Source organism: Panthera onca, chromosome D1 (assembly GCF_046562875.1).
Source record: "Panthera onca isolate mPanOnc1 chromosome D1, mPanOnc1 haplotype 2, whole genome shotgun sequence".
Classification (NCBI taxonomy): domain Eukaryota; kingdom Metazoa; phylum Chordata; class Mammalia; order Carnivora; family Felidae; genus Panthera; species Panthera onca.
The window spans coordinates 56,292,390-56,311,643 of record NC_138348.1 but is presented as its reverse complement, the minus strand read 5'-3'; the positions used below and the strand labels follow the sequence as shown (position 1 = coordinate 56,311,643).

Sequence of the window (19,254 nt, the reverse complement as noted above, 5' to 3'; positions counted from 1 at the left end):
TTCTCCATCTGCAGGATGGGGTGATAAGTTTTCGTCTCATGCTCCAGAGAGAGACTGCTGGGGTAAGAATTGGGCCTGAGTCTAAATCCTGTCTGTGGCAGTGAGTGTTTGAATGAAGAAAAGAGAGAACCTAGAGGGAAGGGGTCAGTTCAGAGGGGTAAGGGGCCTCTGAGAGTCCTAGGGGCTAGTGGTAAACTAGCCTAGTGTCAGAGTAGGGCATCAGCTGAAGAGAGGGGAGTCCCTTCTGTTCTCTGGGGCCCTCCCCTCCCCACCCCTCTCTTCCTTTAGCCAAGCTCAAAGCCAGCCGGCCGATGCCCAAACAAGTAGCCTCTGTTCCCAGGGTGGGGGGAGGGGAGGCAGGCCCTGGGCTCCAGGCCCGCCTGTCCAGCACTGACCCTGCCGCTCACCCCCCATCCCCCGCCCTTCACTCTGGATCTTAACCCTTGGGCGTCTGGGATGGGCCCTGGGTTGCTTGAGGGCTCATACCCCTTGCCCACCAGCTGTCCCTCCACCCAAATTTAGGCTCTCAAGGGTTCTGTTGAAGCAAGAGGGGATGCTGTAGGACATGAGCTGGAAATGAAAAAGGAAGGAGGGAGCGGAGGTGGGAGCAGATAATATAGTCACGGACACTCAGAGACCACTTGGCCCAGAAGCTTTTTTCACAGATGGAGAGACTGAAGCCAAGGGTCAGAGATCAGACCAGGATCACACATTGAGCCTTGGTGGGGGTCAGGACTGATCCGACTCCTGGTCTGAGCCCTCATGGGGAAAGAAGAGGGAAAGGGAGGGAGCTCTTCTTGATGTGAGTACCTATCATGTGCCTGACGCTGCACGTTTGTGCTTTTTATTTAACCTCACATCGTTCCATGAGACAGGGATCACCTTCCTGTAACATAGGGGAAGAGACTGAGAAAGAGCTGAGTAATCACATCTGCGAGAAAGATGTCAGTAAATAGACACATAGCACTGGTGTAGGCACTTTCATGTATATTAACCACTTTTGTCCTCCCGAAACCCCAGAAGTTAGGTACCATTCTGCAGATAAAAAGACTGAGGCATAGAGAGGTTAAGTAATTTGCCTAAATCATAGCAAATAAGTGGTAGAGGCAGGATCAGGACCCAGGAGTTTGTTGGCCTCCCTCGGCCTGATTTCCTCTCCCCTAGCCTGACCTTACTCCTTGAGCTCAGTCCAGGGTCCCACTCAGTGAGGGGCTTTCCCCTGGATGGTGGCCAAGGCAGCCTTGAGCAGAGTGTGACCCCAGCCAAGCAGACGCAGCCCTCGCTTAGGAGTAGAGTCCAGTCCCTTGGGTGGCCCCTCTCACCCCCTGCTCCAGTCTCAGTCTGCCTGGACTCATCCCCTTTCACAGCCCCGCACAGAGGGGTGTTTCATATTTCAGGAAGGGGTTCTGTGCTAAGCACGAGGATATGAGGGCCCTCAGAGATCCCCTACGAGTACAATGCCCACAAAGCTCAGGGCCTTCTGCTGACTCGACACCAGAACGCCCAGCCCTGATCAGAGAGGCTATCTTGGCCACTTACCCTTGCTGCCATCAGGCCCCCAGACCTGTACGTTCCAATGAGGGCTCTGGGGAGGACGGCCCAAAGAGGCAGATGACCCCGGGTGTCAGGGACAGCTGGGGGTGGGGGACGGGGGCAGTGCATGGTTGGTCTTCCACATGACCTTCCTGTGGAATTTTTCCCTGTCTCAGCCTTTGGAACATAGAAGGTCTGTCCTGTAATGAGGACATCTGTCCCAGACATCGGGAAAATCAGAGTGGGTGGGAGGGGATGTGGAATTAAGTGACCAGTTTGATAACAGAATTATTGTTTAATGGTAGTGATAATAGTGGCAGTAGCTGCTGTTTCTTGGAGGCTTAGTACGTGCCGAGTACTGTGGAAGCATTTTTTGGTATCGATTTAATCCTCAACAGTTCTCTTGGAGTATGTGCCAGTTCCCATTTTACAGATGAGGAAACAGGCCCAGAAAGGTAAAGTGATTTGCCTGAGACCATCCATTACATAGAAGAGCTGGGAGCCTGAATTCCTCCTCTCCACAATGAGAACTGTGAGCACCGGGAGACACTGCGGACAGAGGAGATCCCAACCCCGTTCTACCCTGGGAGCTCCTAGTCTGGGTTGCAGGCAGTAGAGGGCCACCTGGTCACGTGACGTTGCTGGCACCCAGCTGTGAGGATGGCATGCCTGCAAGGGCATCCTGCTTGTAGACGGGACTGACCGCTAGCAAGCCCTGAGCCCGCCCACGGGCCCGCCTCTAGGATGATGAGCATCTCTTGGAGACCTGCTCACTGCTCTCATCCTGTCCCGGCAGCCCTGGGCTTTGTTGAATACAGTGGTTCCCCCAGCCCCCATTTTGCTGATGAAGAAACTGAGGTCAGTAGAAGTTAAGTGACTTGCCCGTGTGGTCTCTCAGCCGAGGAAAGGGAGAGCTAGAGCCAGCACCCAGGCAGGGGCTCTGAGGCCTGCAGTCCACCTCCCTACCTGGGCCCCGGTCAGGGCCTCCTGGGCCTCTGAAGCCCTGAGCTTCCCTCAGACACTGCCCACCTGCCTTGTCACAGGGTCCAGATCTTTCTCCCTGACTGAACCGAGAACCTGAGTCCTCTTAAAGTGCCTGGGATATGGAACAACTGGATGTCAGTGACTGGATGAACAAACCTGGGAAACATGGTTCCAGAGCTGAGAGCCAAGAAGCAGGCACCAGCTGTGGTCAACAGTGTGGTGCTCAGTACCAGCGGGGTCCAGAGGACGATTCAGGGGTCAAGAGGCCACCCTACTCAGATGACAGGAGGGAGAAATGTGGCAAAATCTTCTTCCTTATTATCTTCATTGTGAGGGCAAAAAATGTGTGTGGAAGGGGGAGAAAGAGGAGGGTTGGGCCCTCTCACTGCTACTCCTCTGTCCCCATTCCCAGGGCAAGGAACTCGAGGTCACAACTTGGGATCTCAGCTGCTCGGGTCTCCTGGGAGAGTCTGGCCAGTCCTGGGGCAGGTCAGCCCCCAGGAAGGGGGAGCTATCACTGCATCTTGCTACTCCGTATGTCTGGGTCTCCTTTGCTTCCTTCCTTACTGCCCGAGAGGGCACTGCCCTGCTCCTGGACATCCTCTTCACCCTTTACCTCCTTTCCACAAAATGCCAGGGCCTGGGCTCTGGAGTCCTGTCCCTGACCTCTGGTTCAATGAGAGGCTTTGGACTGATCACTTCAATGAATTCAGCATCCCTCGATCTTCAGAGAGGGAGCAAGAAGCAGCAGTTTCCACAGCAGTCTCTAGGTGTGGACAGATCAGGACAGGAACCAATCAAACAGAGCAGGTGAGGTGGGGTAGAGGGCCTTCTTCGTTCCGCTTCACTCCCACCCACCCTCTCCTCACATTGAGCAGCTGGGATTTTAGGATTCTGAGTCTGAGATTCTAGGCATTGGGGATTCAAGGATTCTAGAGCTTTGTGTGCTGGCGATTCCCAGCCTCTGAATTTCCAAAAATCTGGGTTCCAAGAGCCTGCAAAGCCTCGAATTGGGCTGGGTAGACCCTAAGTTGAGGCTGAGTCCTGTGCCACACCTTGGCCGGCTGGTACCAGACAGACAAGGCCCGGAGTTTCTCAGCATTGCTTCTGGAGGCCTGTGGCACAGCTGACCCCCAGGTTCTGTGTGCTGTCTATACCCACCACCCCCAGCATGTGCACCCAGCTGTCTCCTTTCAAGAAATCCGAGAACCGGACCCTGGAAGGGACGAGGTGGTAGCAGAAGAGATAGCCATCTTGGTGGAGAATGGGGAGGGAATGGACAGGGGCCACAACTCCTCTTCATTTGCTGGCAGTGGGGCTGTCGTGCTGGATACCAGGATGGGGTTAAGGGGAGGCCCAGGGAGGGCTGATGGCTGGTTGGGTCACAGAGCAAGGTCTGGGTCACACTGCTGGGGGAGCCAGGTCCTCCCAGGGCCAACGTGGAATGTGGCTCAGCAGGCCCAGGTCCAGTCTTGGAGGGCAGAGCCAGGCTCAAGGGCCCTGACAGAGTGGTGGACAGAGACCTGAGCCTGGGAGCCAGAAGGGAGGCACCCTGCCCCTCCTTGGGGCAGGGACGCCGGGCCTTGGCTCAGGGCCTTTGGATATTTCACAATGCTGCCACCCCCACCCACTCCTTCCGGTGCCCATCTGAGCCTATGGGCATAGCAGCTGCCCTCAAAGGGCCTTGGGCATGAGAGTGGGAGCTGCCTCGTGGGGAGGAGACCTGTTTCCACCCCATGAGGGAAGTGCCTTCCTCCTGGAAGACTTCCTGACTGGGTAAGCTCCTTCCTTGGTTGTGCTTCCCATCTCCTTTCTGCTCCACGTCCTTCTGGGCAGGCACCGTGCGTGTGTCCGTGTGTGAACGTGTGTGCTCCTGGGCCCAGACGCGTCCTTGGAAGACCTGTGATTTTGCCTGCGTGCAGGTGTTAGCATTCCATGTCCCGGTGGATTGGAGTAGGAAGTGCCAGGCTTTGCACTCCTTGATATGCGAACTGGGTGAGGCTTTTTTTTTCCTTTAAGTTTACTTATTTATTTTGAGAGAGAGAGCCATCAGAGGAGGGACAGAGAGAGAGGGAGAGAGGGAATCCCAAGCAGGCTCTGTGCTATGAGTGCAAAGCTCAACACGGGGCTCGATCCCATGAACCATGAGATCACGACCTGAGCCGAAATGAAGAGTCAGACGCTCAACCAACTGAGCCACCCAGGTGCCCCCTGGGTAAGGCTTTTATCTGTTTGAGTGGGGACCTTCATCCAGGCAGGCCGCTGTCAGTCTGCAGCTGAAATACCATAGTTTGTTCCCCAAAGCCACCCCAGCAGCCTGGTGGGGAGAAAGGGGCCTCCCGGAGGGCAGGGGTGGGGACTGGGCTTTGCCAGATGACAACAGGACGGCTTTGGGGTGGGGTCCGTCTTGCTTGCTGAAGGGGTGCCAGAGCCTCAGCTGAAGGCCTGCCTCTCCCCTCAGACTGGGGCTCTTCCTCCTCCTCCTGTCTCCTCAGCTCTAAAGATGGATGTGCTAAGTCTAGGGAGACCAAAGATTCAGGGAGCATCTAGTTGTTCTAGTGGTTCTGTTCCAGTTTCTGTTTCAGGACGTGAACCAGGACACTCATCTGCCTCTACTGCCAGTGGCCTGAAAACCCACATCTTTCAGTGCTGGGCTGGCCTAGCCTATGTGGAGTAGGGGGGTTGCTCTAGTAACTTTGAGGTTACCTGAGGGGACTGTCCCCTCCCAGTTCTTCCAAGAAACAGGCTAGTGGAAGGACGGAGGGGTTCAGTCTGGGGGGTCTAGGTCCTGGTCCTGACTGGTTAGTTTAGTTTCTTGCACCGCTCTAGGGCTCACTTTCCTCTTCTGGAAGAGGGGAGGGTTGGATAAGGTGGTTCCTAAGTGCCTAAGGGGCAGGTGGTTGGGGGGTGTGGAAAGCTGGGGGAAGGCAGGGCTGGGTGTGTAGTAGACAGGAGGTTAGAGCTGTAACTGGGTGAGCACAAGGGGAATGAGAAGTGCCTGATTTAGGAGGCCAGAAGCCAGGTTCCAGCCACACTCTGGCCACTGATGGCAGTGTGACCTCGGGCAAGTCATCACTTGCCTGGGCTACTTGCTTTCTGTGTATAAAATTGGGAGATGCTCATTCAGTCAACAGAAATTCACTGTGTGCCAACCTCAGGCTGGTAGTAGGGGATGCAGGGTAATCAGATCCTGGTCCTGCTTTCGAGGAACACCCAGCCAGGTCTGGCGTGAGAGTGTGTGTGTGTATATGTGACACAGTCACAGATAGTGACATCCCAATGTGATCAGGACTGTGGCCATGGGAGTCAGAGACTGCTCCCCAGAGCACGTGACGCTTGGACTTGAAAGGCAAAGTAGAGAATGATGTTCCAAGCAGAGGGAACAGTATAAGCAAAGACCTGAAGGTAAAGTGTCAGGCAGCAGGAGTGGAGGGAATGAGATGGGTGAGGAGTAAGAGGCAGGAGCTGGAGGGTGGAGTCCCTTTGAACCCTTCTGGGTGTTAGTCATGGAAGGGGTAGGCATGGCAGAGAGGGTGGGGGCTGGTCTCTGAGACTCCTGGAAGTCTAGGGAGGTTCTGACCTGCTCTGGAGAATGGTTGAGGGGTGGGCAGCACGAGGGGGTCTGAGAGTCAGCACTTCCTCTCTGTGGGTGAGGGCTCCCCGAGTAGTGTTTGTCAGGCCAGCACAGCAGGAAGTAGCTAGGGCAGCCTCAGGTGGAGAGAAAGGGCAAGCCTAGCCACAGAGGGGGCCAAGGAACCTCAGAGTTGAATCTTTGACTCCTAAAACTCCAGTCTGAACCTTGACACCTGCTTCGTCCAATCATCCCTCTCCCTACCCGTGTCACAGGCCCCTGTGCCAAGCTCACCTGACTGAGGTGAGCCAGGCCTGTGTGGACATCCATTCATCCATTCTTCCAGTGGCCAAACGCGTCTAGCCGCTGGGGATAGGGCTGTGAATGAGACAGTGCCCTTGTCCTCCAGTTGAGGATACTGACAATGAACAAATAAATATGTAATACAGTAGTGTAATCCAACAGTGATAAGTGGCATCCAAATATGTAATCCAATAGTGATAAGTGAGATGCTGAAAATCACACAGGATCAGGGACTCATAGGGGCACATTTTTAGGTAGAGTGTTCAGGGAATGATGGTCTTGCATTTGAGAAAATGCTGGGAAAAGTATGGGAGTGAGTCATCAGATGTCTGGAAAAGCATTCCAGGCAGAAGGAGCGCCAGTGCCCAAATCTGAGGTAAGAGCACACAGAGTGGGTTGGAATAGCAGGAAGGAGACAGAGGCAGTAGGGACAGACCATGGACCCTGGTAGGCCATGTGCTGGCTTTGGCTTTTAGTCTGAGGGAGGTGGGAAGTCACTGGGGAGTGAGAACTGGTCAGATTTGGGCTGTATTTCGAAGGCATACGTTTATTCCTCCGAAGCCTGCAAGGTGGAGCTGTCATAATCCCCATTATACAGATGGTAAAATAGAGACTTAGAAGTTATGTGAATTTCCCAGTCTCCCAGTGGTAGGCACCCCAGTGCGCCTGACTATCTGCCTGCCCCACGATGCATCCCCGAAGCACCTTGCTTACTCATCCAGGAGGGTGCTTCCTGTTGTCTGGACAGCAAGGGCAAGTGTCTTAGCATAGCCTTCAAGGCCATTCTTAGCTTGCTCCTTCTCTCTTGCCCACCTGACCTCCCTGAATCTGCCCTGCTTTCTGCCTGTCTCTGCACTGTGCCCTATGAGGAGATGAGTAGAAAGAGGGGCCCAGGCAGCCCTTTGTTCAGATTCTGGCTCCTGTGTTATTTTAGGCAGGTTACTTAACTTTTCTGAGGCTTTGTTTTTTTCTCATCTGTAAAGTAGGCTAAAAAACCATCCACTTTCTAGACTGTCATGAGGAAACAATCCGTGTACTGTGTTTAGCACAGTGCCTGATGGTAAGCACTCCATAATCACAGCCTTCTGTTGTTTTAGACAGGGATGGCTGGGTCATATAAGTGGGTTAGAATGTTCTCTGTGAGTTGGAGAGGAGAGGCTGAGTCAGGGAATCTTCCTATATGTTGTCTGACTATATAGTTGGGGAGGCTGAGATCACACATGAAATTGGAGGCCAGAGCCTTTGCAGCTGGTCCTTTCTAGCCCCTGCCCTGCCAGTCTGCTCACCTCTACCCCATCAGCACAGACCACTTCCCCTTTCAGGGGCCAGCAAGCAAGGGGCCTGCTTATCTTCTGGCTTCTCCATTCCAGGGGCCACCTGGGGGGATGGCAGGTTTGGGTCCCTGTTCTCCAGGGCTGCTAGTTCCAGGACGTAAGGGAGCCCACCAAGTCTCTCCTCCTGGATGAGTGAGCACATCAGGTTCTGGGGCAACTCGGGATAGAGTCAGGCAGCCTTCTGTCCCTCTCCCCAGGGCCAGGGCTAGCCCTCAACCCTTCTGAGGGTCCCGGTACCTGACTCTTGTTCTGTCTGCTCCTGCTGCCTGGGAGTCTGTCAGTAGACCTGTGTACTCCCACCCAGCATGTGGTCAGCCCTGTTTCTTCCTGTTTCACACTCACTCATTTGTAGTGTTAAGAACCCCTTCTCTCCCCGACCCCTGTCTTAGGGGGCAGTGGACACACAGAAGGATCTTTCTGGGGTTACCCTGTGGCACCTTGGGCCTCCCCCTTACCCAGCACTTTCGTTGAGGGAGGTGCTCCCTGCCCTGCCTGGGAAGCCCCCAGCTCAGTAGAGGACTGTCTGTGACTGAACCAGGGGACCAGGCCACAGTCCAGTGTGCTCCTGCTGGGGGTGTCCCAGGTCTCCACGGTGCTATGGGGCTGATCTGAGCTGCACCTAAACGGTGACATGGGCTGGAGCACGGGGAACGTGGATGTGGGCGAGGGCTCTGGGGTAGGGTTAGGTGAGGAGCTCTGCCTTGGGGACAGTTACAGGGTAGGCTGGTGGGTGTGCTGGCTAAAGGTGGGCTGAGGACAGAAGAAGGGAAGAGGGCCCAGAGATCCAGACTGGGCCTGGGGAGGCCTGGGGTGGATGGGAGCAGTGGGATAGAGAGGGGGTGTGTGTCAAAACAAGGTAATGAAGAGCTATAGGAGAAATGGGAGGGGGTGGTCCAGAATGGTCCATTTGGAGATGGTTGGCCAAGTCATATGTCATAGACTTTGACAAGGCCTAAACCCCAAGTCATTGTTCGGCTTCGTGTATTTGCAAGTGAGGTACTCCAGATATTCACACTTCATCCCATACCTTTCTCCCTATCTGACCCTCTCTAGGGTGGGGCTTGGGCATGAGGGGGCCCTGGGTGAGGTTTGGGGGGAACGTGGGTGACGCTCGGCACTAGGGTGGGGTCAGATGCTGTCTAGAGGACAAACCACAGGGACCCTGGAGTCTCATGTTTACTAGTGGACCTCAGTGCATTTCCCATCTGAAAGTCCCTGGGCTGCCCTCTGCTACTGACCTCCATGTCCTAATGAGGGGGACCTTATTTGCTAAGCTGTGTCTTAGACCTTTGGGAGGATAAGCCGTGGTGGGAGGGAGGAAGTTTTGGGTCTCAGTTTCCCATTCTCTGGTCCAGATGGTCCAGGAAATCAGTCTCATTTATAATAGTTCTCTTAGTGGTCTGTTCGTGTTACATTTAAAATCATAGAGCTGGTGGGGCACCTGGGTGGCTCAGTCGGTTGGGCGTCCGACTACAGCTCAGGTCATGATCTCGCAGCTTGTGAGTTCGAGCCCTGCATCCGGCTCTGTGCTGACAGCCCAGAGCCTGGAGCCTGCTTCAGATTCTGTGTCTCCCTCTCTCTCTGCCCCTCCCCCACTCACACTCTGTCCCTCTCCTTCAAAAATAAATAAACATTTTTTAAAAATTTAAAATCTGGAGTGCCTGGGTGGCTCAATCGGTTGGGTGTCTGACTCTTGATTTTGGTTCGGGTCATGGTCTCACGGCTTGTGGGATTGAGCCCCTCATCTGGCTCAGTGCAGAGCCTGCTTGGGATTCTCTCTCTCCCTCTCTCTGTGCCCCTTCCCTGCTCATTCTCTCTTTCTCAAAAATAAATAAATGAACATTAAAAAAAGAACATAAAGCTACTTTATATTGTTTTGAGGAACGAACTGGGGCAGACTCAATTCTAATAGACAAGATACTTTTGTCATTTGGTCTTCTAATTATAAAAGTGATACACAACTATAAAACTTTAAACAGTACAGACAGGAAGGTTGTAGAAAGGGATGGTCTTTCAAGATTGGATTGGGAGTTAGGGCTAGGCCTGAAATTCAGGTCAAGGATGTCTCCTTTCCCTTGGTCTTTATTGTGCCTTGGTCATGAATAAACCTGGTTTTATATTTGATTAGGGTGATGCTGAATGGGCTGCCCCAAGGAGGTTGTTAAGATGTCCTGCCTCTCACCAGGTCCACTGTGTGTGTTGCACATGTTGTGCACTGTCCAAGGGTACCTGGTCGGAAGGGGGTGAGGTGAGAGCTGGGAGGGGGGTACTGAAACCTACTAGCCTGTCCTCCCTGCTGAGCTTCACATCCCGCTGTGGGGCCCCTGAAGGAAGAGGCATTTTTTCTAATTTGCCCAAAGGCCCCACCTAGGTTGGAGGTAACCTTGCTTTTCCCTGGAGAGTTCATTGTAGGGTGGGAATGTGCAGTGGCTGGGGCCACCCAGAATGAGGTCCAGGGGCAGTGGGGTGTCCAGTCTGGAGCCCTGCAGGGGCACATGGCTGGAGGCAGGGTGTGGTAGTCATTGGTGTCTGGGGTAACTGAGAATCCAGAGTGCGGAGGGGTCCAGACTAGAGACTGGCTACAAGACCAGCACCAAGGGCCCATTTGGTCAGGAGTGGCCAAGGCCTTGGGGCAAAGGAACAGGAAGTATGTGTCTTACCAGCAGAGGAATAAGCAGATGATGAGTGAGTGTGGTCTCTAGCACATACATAGTGACGTGTCACGGTCATCTGGGTGACGGCGCTGCTTTATGGAGAGAGAAACTGAGGCTCAGAATGTGACATGACTTGCCCAGCGCTTCAGGCAAGAAGTGATAGAGCCGGGATTGGAACCCTGACTTACCTTGCATCTTGCTGGGAGATGGCTCTGACTCACTAGTGGCCCCCAGCTTCCTACCAGGTGGCTGAGGCAATGGGGCCTCGACTCAGTCCTCCCCTGAGGGCTGCTCCTCACCCACCTCCACCACTCCCGGGTCCCCAGACAAAGGGTCATACCCTGGACGGGATGGGACAGAAATCTGCTGCCAGGGAGGTGACAGGACAGAGATTCGGAGCTGCGGCAGGGCAGAAGAATCCACTGTAATTCTTTGGGTCCCGTATGTGGCGGCCACCCATCCCTGGGAGACAGAAAGTAGGCCCGTGGCCCAAGGATCAGTCAGCTGCCTGCCTGAGGGCTGCACCTGCTGCCTTGCTAGCCTAGATGGGCTGGAAGGAGCTGGTTTCTGCAGCGGGGCAGGGGCCACTTCTGCACCCTCTGGGCCAGGAACCCAGCCCCCACCTAGTTCCTCATATCTAAGGGAAGTGTCTCCAAGGCTTCTTGCTTGCTTAGCGGAGTCCTGAGAACACCCAGGAGGGCGGCAGATCAAATGTGACCCTGCCTATAGGTATCGTCTGGTGATTATGTTGAGGAGGGGGGTGGAGTTGGGGGTACTGGGCGTTGTGGGGCTCTGGGGCAGATGTACACAGTCAAGTTGTTGGTAGGGAGTGTGGGGACTGAAGGCTGTGTGTGGTGGTTGGTGGGGGGGTGGGGGAGCAGATCTGCTGTGTGGCTGCTGAGTGGGGCAGGAGGTGTGTGTCCTTGGAGGCTGTGTGAGGTGTGAGTTTGTGGTATGGGTAGGTTGTGGCCTGGCCACAGCTGGGTTGTGTACTGTTCTTGGTTCCTGTGCCGGCCACTGGAGGGGTTTCCTGAGGGCTATATGCTAAGGTCCCTGCCTAGCCTGCCTGGGGTGACTGGGGTGGCTGTGGTGGGAGGGGAGGGCATGTAGGGGAGGAGAGGATCAGTGATGGATGACCTCAGGCCTCAGTGTGGACCCTGGGCCTGCCTTCCTCCTCTCCTTCTGTTCCCCCATCATTGGCCCTTCCCTTGAAACCAGAGCGCAGCTCTGTGTGGAGGAGGCCTAAAGATGCAGTGGGGGGTGGGAGGGAAGGGTCTTGGCTGAAGGGACCTCAGAGCTGAATGCGGAAGCAGTTAGGACCTTCCAGGCTGCCCAGACTCAGGCCTGACTCACTCATGCAAATCAGAATGCAGAGGAGGCTCACACCCTTGTGGGAGTCCCCAAACCTGTCTGGGTGTTACTACTGTCCTCCTACATCCCCCATTCCCACCCCACTGAAATCACCCGTCTCTGCATCTGCCTGGTCCTTTCTTATCCCTGTGAGCCTTGCGCACTCGACTCCCTTTGGCTGGAAGCACAACCTCCTACTTCTTCAAAGCCCAGCTCACGAGGGCCCTCTGGAAGCCTCTCTGACTTTATCAGACAGAGGCAGTCACATCCTCTGAAGGCTCTGTTGGTTCCAGCAAGTGACCTGGGCGAATTTCCACCTCACACAGCTTCCCGGAAATGGGGTAAAAATCTCAGGCTATGGGATTGTGATGAGGACGACTGAGATAAGGGTGGAAATCTGGCCAAGGGCTGGGCATACAGTAGGCATTTGGGAAATGGAGGAAGTGGGAGTGTGCCTGTCCTTGGCTAGGGCTTTGGGCTGCCTTCCTGCTGCCCTGGTGGGCACAGCACAAGGGGGATGCTGGGCTGGGACAGAGAAGGAGGCAAGAAGCCTTAAACTATGATGGGAGGTGAAGTGGTAATTCGAGGACAGAAAGGTGAAAGCTTTGCCTCCAGCAAAGAGGGTCTCAGGTCAGACCTGAAGGACTGGCTAGGAAGGATTAGAGTCCAGATGACTCTTACCTCTACACTGAGTGCCCCTGGGCCAGCCAGGCCCTGGGCGCTACTGTGGAGAGGGCAGGGAGGATAAGAAGCGGTGCAGACTCTCAGGATACCCCAGGCCAAGTGGGGGTTGGGTGGAGATGGATCCCCACGAATGGAGCAACTAGAGACAGATCAGGAGAGCGCTCTACCGCATGGCTCAGCTTCAGAGGTTTAGGAGCCCAAGGGGGGTGGTTAGGGACGACTTGCTGGAGAGGGCAACCTGGAATCAGTACCTGAAGGTGGGAGGATGTGGGTCATTTGCTCATCATTGTCAGACATTTTCGGGGATCCCATATGCTAAGCGGGTGCCTGGTGCAAAAAGTGACATGGAGGGAATCCTGAGCCAGCCCAGCCTGGCTGGGGCTTGAGGTATGTCAAGTCACTTCCTCTCTGTGGGTGTTGGTTTCTTCATTTGTAAATGTCAGGGAGGGCCGGAGCAGGTCGAATGACAAGGGGCTTTGAGCAGGGGTGAGATCTGAGCAGGCCGAGGTAGGCATAGCAGAGGGGAGCTGGAGGGAGACAGGAGAAGCAGGGGCAGGGTGGGGTGTTGAAGCTTGAGCTGGGCCCTTGGGGTGGGGGAGGAGGGGAATCCCCCAGCTTGTGGCCATGCTGTCACAACAGGATGACACTCCCTTCTGCCAGGTCCCTGCTTTCCTGGGGGTGGAGATTCAGTGAGGTGTCCTAGCAGCTGCAGGGCTTAAACCCCCAAACCAGGGCCAGGATCAGGGTGCAGTGAATGCAGCACTTGTCTTGGGCACAAAACATAAGGGGCCAGGGTGGGAAAAAGTTCAGTAATCAAGGTAATATTTTTAAGCCATATTTAAAAAAAAATCAAAACTAATGAAAAAATAAAAAAAAAAAACAAAATAAAAAAAATTATGTTTATTTTTGAGAGAGAGAGTGAGTGGGGGAGAGGCAGAGAGAGAGGGAGACACAGGATTTGAAGCAGGCTCTAGGTTCTGAGCTGTCAGCACAGAGCTCAACATGGGGTTGGAACCCATGAGCTGTGAGATCATGACCTGAGCTGAAGTTGGATGCTTAATGGCCTGAGCCACCCAGGCTCAAAATACCAAAATTTTAAATAAAGACGTTCAGTATTGCTGTTTCCTTCTTTGCCTTGGGCTCCAACATGGCTCAGAAGGGCACTGCTCCAAACTTCTTTTTCAAGAGCTGTCTCCTTCAGGAAGCCTTCCCTGATCCTTAGCCTGCCGAGGGCCCTGTGGGCTGTTTTCCCTGGCTGGCTGGTGTCAGACCCCCTCTGGCCTGAGCTTCCTGGAGAGCCAGTCCAAGTCTGAGGTTCATGCTTCTAGAGCCTTGAACGAGGCCATCCTAGAAGGGAATCAATGTGGGTCCCTGCGTCTGACCTTGGCCTGAAGTCTTTCTTGCAAGAATGGGAACTTGAGGGAGACCCAGGAGGAGGTTGACCGTTTCTCAGGGATGGAACTGGTTTCCTGTTTCCCAGCCCTGGTCATTTCAGTAGGGTGGTTGGGGCCATCATCAATCCAATGTTGAACCGTTAGAACAGGGCCCAAGCCGTAGCAGGTGCTCAGTTAGTATTCATGATCACTTTTGAGAGGCAGTGAGCAGAGTGGTTAAGAGTCTAGAGTATCCAGGAGAAGTGAAATGGAAGCCACAAGTGCAGTTTAAAATTTTCATATTGTCTGTTATTTTTTATTTTATTTGTGTTTTTTTTAAGTATGTTTTAAAATGTTTATTTATTTATTTATTTTTGAGAGTAAGAGAGAGCACAGGCAGGGGAGGGGCAGAGAGGGAGGGAGATACAGAATCTGAAGCAGGCTCCAGGCTCCGAGCTGTCCGCACAGAGCCTGATATGGGGCTCTAACTCACAAACCCTGAGATCATGACCTGAGCCGAAGTAGAAGTCTGCCTGCTTGACCAACTGAGCCACCCAGGCGCTCCTATTGTTTTTAAAAAAATTGTCACTTGAGTAGCACTGCCTTTCTTTGCCACTTCCTTTGAAGTACTAATTGCCTAAGATTTATTTTTAAAATACTTTTAGGGGCACCGGTGTGGCTCTGTCAGTTAAGCATCTGGCTCTTGATTTTGGCTCAAGTCATGATCTCATTGTTCTTGGGACTGATACTCAATCCCCTAATCCCCGAGCTGGGTGGCCCTGCGCTGACAGCAAGGAGCCTGCTGGGGATATTCTCTCTCCCTCTCCCCCTGTCTCTGCCCCTCCCCTGCTCGTGCTTTTCTCTCCCTCTCAAAAGAAATAAATTTAAAAAATAAAATGAAATATTTTTAAAACCTATACCTATTTTAGCCCTATCCTAAGAAGTTGTTGTAGAGAATACCTAACCAGTAAGTTAAATGTTCACAAGTACCCCCTAAAGCCATCATGCAGAGCCCAGCAGTTTTCGGTTGACCCTGCCCTAGTGGCAGGAAACAAGCTGTGCCCCAGAAGAGCCCATCTGCCCTCTCCCAACCCCCAACAGAGCCCAAATCATCTGAGCTTGCTGGCAGCCTGCCCTCAGGGATGGCCAGTTCTTTCCCCTCCCACCTGGAAACACCCTCATTTGGCCCACACATGTGTTTATTTTTTTTTATTTTTATTTTTTTTTAACGTTTTATTTATTTTTGAGACAGGGAGAGACAGAGCATGAACAGGGGAGGGTCAGAGAGAGAGAGACACAGAATCTGAAGCAGGCTCCGGGCTCTGAGCTGTCATCCCAGAGCCCGACGCGGGGCTCGAACTCACGGACCGCGAGATCATGACCTGAGCCGAAGTCGGCCGCTTAACCGACTGAGCCACCCAGGCGCCCCATGGCCCACACACGTGTTTAAGAGCAGGGCCTCTGAGGTCTCATGCCTCAGTTGGCCCCCTCTACCCGTACCCCACCCCATGGCTATCAGACTTAGTGGAAAGGGTCCTGTTCCCCAGGTCTTCTCAGTGTCCCCCACCTCTCAACTGACAGGCTCTGCCTTCTGGTGGGAACTGCATCTACCCCCCTTCCAGTCCTCCCTGGGGGCAATCCTGGCCCAACAATTCCCACCACAGCCAGCCTCGACACATCCCTGCCACTGGTTCTGGGGAGGCCTGGACAATAGGAAGTCCTCACTCCTCTTAGCCACCTGTGTGGCTGTTACCTCTGGGCGAGCCTGTCTGCCTCTCACTCCTACAGGAAGGCCTTTCTCTGGTCTAACCTCTACTGCCCCACCCGGCTTCCATTAGGCTTCCTGAACTCTTCCGTCTTCCTCTATCCTCTTCTCCATCTTGTGTTTCCTTCTCTCTCTTTCCCCTTCCCCTTTCTCCTTCTTCCTTCTTTCCTCCTCCTTTCCTTCCTCCTCCTCCTCCTGGCATCCCACTGCTCAAAGTGACTCCACCCCTGTCCTTGCAGGTTCCCCTTTGATCAAGATGAGGAGCCATTCAGAGTAGCTGCTGCCTCTGGGAGGATCCCTGGTGTCCTGGGCAGCCCAGTGGGTGAGTCTGGAGGCGGGAAGTGGGGAGCTGGGCTGGGTGTGGCCGGCTAAGCCCCAACTTTGAGGTGGGGGAGGCTTCATGGAGGCCAGACCTGAGGTCCCAGTTTTCATTTTGCGAGTAGGTGGAGGGGCAGAAAGAGGGTGAGGCTAAAGAGCTTCCCAGGAGGGCTTTGAAGGGGTGGGATAAGACAGGGACCAGTGGGTTGGGTGGGGGATGTGTATCACATTATCTTTTAAATTGTATTTAGTTTTTAGAAAGCAGTACAAAAGTTTAAGATACAGAACAATATAGTGAAAGGTAACCTTCCCTCTCTTATCCTCCCAGCTGCCAGTTCTCCTCCCCAAAGGCAGGTTGTTTCTTGTATACCCATCCAGAGGTATTCTGTGTGTGTGTGTGTGTGTGTGTGTGTGTGTGTGTGTGTGTGCGCATATATATATATATATATATATATATACATATGTACATATTTGTACATTTTTTTATTTAACCCAGATGTTTACATAATAAAACACTGTTCTGCATCTAATTTTTCCACCTGACAACAAATCCTTAATATCATTTTATATGAACTTTAGAATTTGCCTATTGGTAATTTGGTGGGGGGGGGGGGGTAGGGATTGTGTTTTGTACTGGTTATACCTTAACCCAGGAAGAACCAATGTCTTCATAATGTCTTCATAATGTTGAGAGCTGGTTTATCCAAGAACATCAAATGTATTTGTTTGTTTGTGTCTTCCTTTGGGTCCCTCAGCAGCCTTTTTAAAGAACTCACATAGTTCAAGGGCACCTGGGTGACTCAGTCAGTTAGTTAAGCGTCCGACTCTTGGTTTTGGCTCAGGTCGTGATCTCACAGTTTGTGAGTTCAAGCCCCACATTGGGCTCTGTGCTAACAGTGTGGGATTCTCTGCCTCTTTCTCTCTGCCCCTCCCCTGCTCTCTCTCTCTCTCCCTCTCTCTCTCTCAAAATAAATAAACTTAAAAAAAAAAAGAACTCACATAGTTCAAAACATAGGTAATAGATAAAGATGTAGAATGAAAATACTTCCTCCCACCAGGGGTGGGTTCCCAGGGAAACTGATGGAGACTGAGCTTCAGGCTCCTTCTGAGGCCCAGGAGGGGCCCAGGCAGTGTGTGCATGTGATCATGTGGTTTGGGAAATTTTTACAAAAGTAAGATATTCCAATTAAATTTTTTAAAAAACTGAGAGATGATTTACGTACAACATTGTATTAGTTTTTAGATGTACAACATAATGATTTGATATTTGTGTATATTGTGAAATGATAAGTAAGATATTGATACTCTTTTTTTTAAGTTTATTTATTTTGAGAGAGAGAGAGAGAGCGCACACACAATCAGGGGAGCAGCAGAGGGAAAAGGAGTGAGAGAATCCCAAGCAGCTTCTTTGCTATCAGCATAGAGCCTGACAACGCAGGGCTTGATCTTACAAATTGTGAGATCGTGACCCGAGCCTAAACCAAGAGTCGGAGCCTTAACTGACTGAGCCACCTGGGTGCCCCTGATATTCTTTTTCTTTTAAAAATAAAATTTTTTTAATGTTTATTTATTTTTCCGAGGTGGGGGCGGGGCAGAGAGAGGGAGACACAGAATCTGAAGCAGGCTCCAGGCTCCAGGCTCTGAGCTGTCAGCACAGAGCCCGATGTGAGGCTCGAACTCATGAACTGTGAGATTATGACCTGAGCTGAAGTCGAAGACTTAACTGACTAAGCCACCCAGGCTCCCACCTGATACTCTTTCTTATTTTTTAAATTAATTAATTAGTTAATTTTTAAATTTACATCCAGGTTAGTTGCATATATTGCCAACAATGATTTCAGGAGTAGATTCCTTAATGCCACCTACCCATTTAGCCCATCCCCCCACCCACAACACCTCCAGCAACCCTCTGTTTGTTCTCCATATTTAAGAGTCTCTTATGTTTTGTCCCCCTCCCTGTTTTTTATTAGTTTTGCTTCCCTTCTCTTATGTTCATCTGTTTTGTATCTTAAATTCCTCATATGAGTGAAGTCAGATGATATTTGTCTTTCTCTGACTAATTTCGCTTAGCATAATACCCTCTACTTCCATCCACGTAGTTGCAAATGGCAAGATTTCATACGTTTGATAGCCAAGTAATATTCCATTATATATATATATACCACATCTTTATCCATTCATCCATCGATGGACATTTGGGCTCTTTCCATACTTTGGCTCTTGTTGATAGTGCTGCTATAAACATTGGGGTGCATGTGCCCCTTCGAAACAGCACACCTGTATCCCTTGGATAAATACCTACTAGTGCAATTGCTGGGCCATAAGGTAGTTCTATTTTCAATTTTTTGAGGAATCTCCATCCTGTTTTCCAGAGTGGCTGCACCAGTTTGCATTCCCACCAGCAGTGCAAAAGAGATCCTTTGTCTCTGCATCCTCGCCATCTGTTGCTGCCTGCCTTGTTAATGTTAGCCATTCTGACAGGTGTGAGGTGGTATCTCATTGTGATTTTGATTTGTATTTCCCTGATGATGAGTGATGTTGAGCATTTTTTCATGTGTCAGCAGGCCATCTGGATGTCTTCTTTGGAGAAATGTCTATTCATGTCTTTTGCCTATTTCTTCACTGGATTGTTTTTTGGGTGTTGAGTTTGATAAGTTCTTTATAGATTTTGGATACTAACCCTTTATCTGATGTTACTTGCAAATATCTTCTCCCATTCCGTTGGTTGCCTTTTAGTTTTGCTGATTGTTTCCCTCAGATATTTTCTTTTTTTTTTTTTAAACATTTCTTTTTTTTTTAATTTTTTTTTTAACGTTTATTGTTTTTGAGACAGAGAGAGACAGAGCATGAACAGGGAGGGTCAGAGAGAGGGAGACACAGAATCTGAAACAGGCTTCAGGCTCTGAGCTGTCAGCACAGAGCCCGACGCGGGGCTCGAACTCACGGACCGTAAGATCATGACCTGAGCCGAAGTTGGCTGCTTAACCGACTGAGCCACCCAGGTGCCCCTCAGATATTTTCTTAAAGATGGAATTGAGGGGCGCCTGGGTGGCTCAGTCGGTTAAGCGTCCGACTTCAGCTCAGGTCATGATCTCGCGGTCCGTGAGTTCAAGCCCCGCATCGGGCTCGGTGCTCACAGTTCAGAGCCTGGAGCCTGTTTCGGATCTGTGTCTCCCTCTCTCTCTGACCCTCCCCCGTTCATGCTCTCTCTCCGTCTCAAAAATAAATAAATGTTAAAAAAAAAAAAAATTAAAAAAAAAAAAAGATGGAATTGAACATGTGACAGCATCCGACCCCTTGAAGTCTGGCTCTGTGTCTGCTCCCTTCCATCCCCTCAGCCCTCAGTTTTCCTCCTTAGAGGCAATGTCACCTTGCCTCTGATGTA

At 52.0% G+C, this 19,254-nt stretch overlaps 1 protein-coding gene across 5 annotated transcripts in view; it reads left to right on the top strand.

The window, feature by feature from the left end:
- Window positions 1–19,254, top strand: part of ARAP1 (ArfGAP with RhoGAP domain, ankyrin repeat and PH domain 1) — a 67,102-nt gene that overhangs the window by 1,823 nt on the left and 46,025 nt on the right. For all 5 annotated transcript variants that reach the window (XM_060607680.3, XM_060607679.3, XM_078433116.2 and 2 more), the window contains exon 2: window positions 15,791–15,873. The gene's annotated coding sequence lies outside the window, so the exon portion shown is untranslated. The remainder of the gene's footprint in view (window positions 1–15,790; window positions 15,874–19,254) is intronic.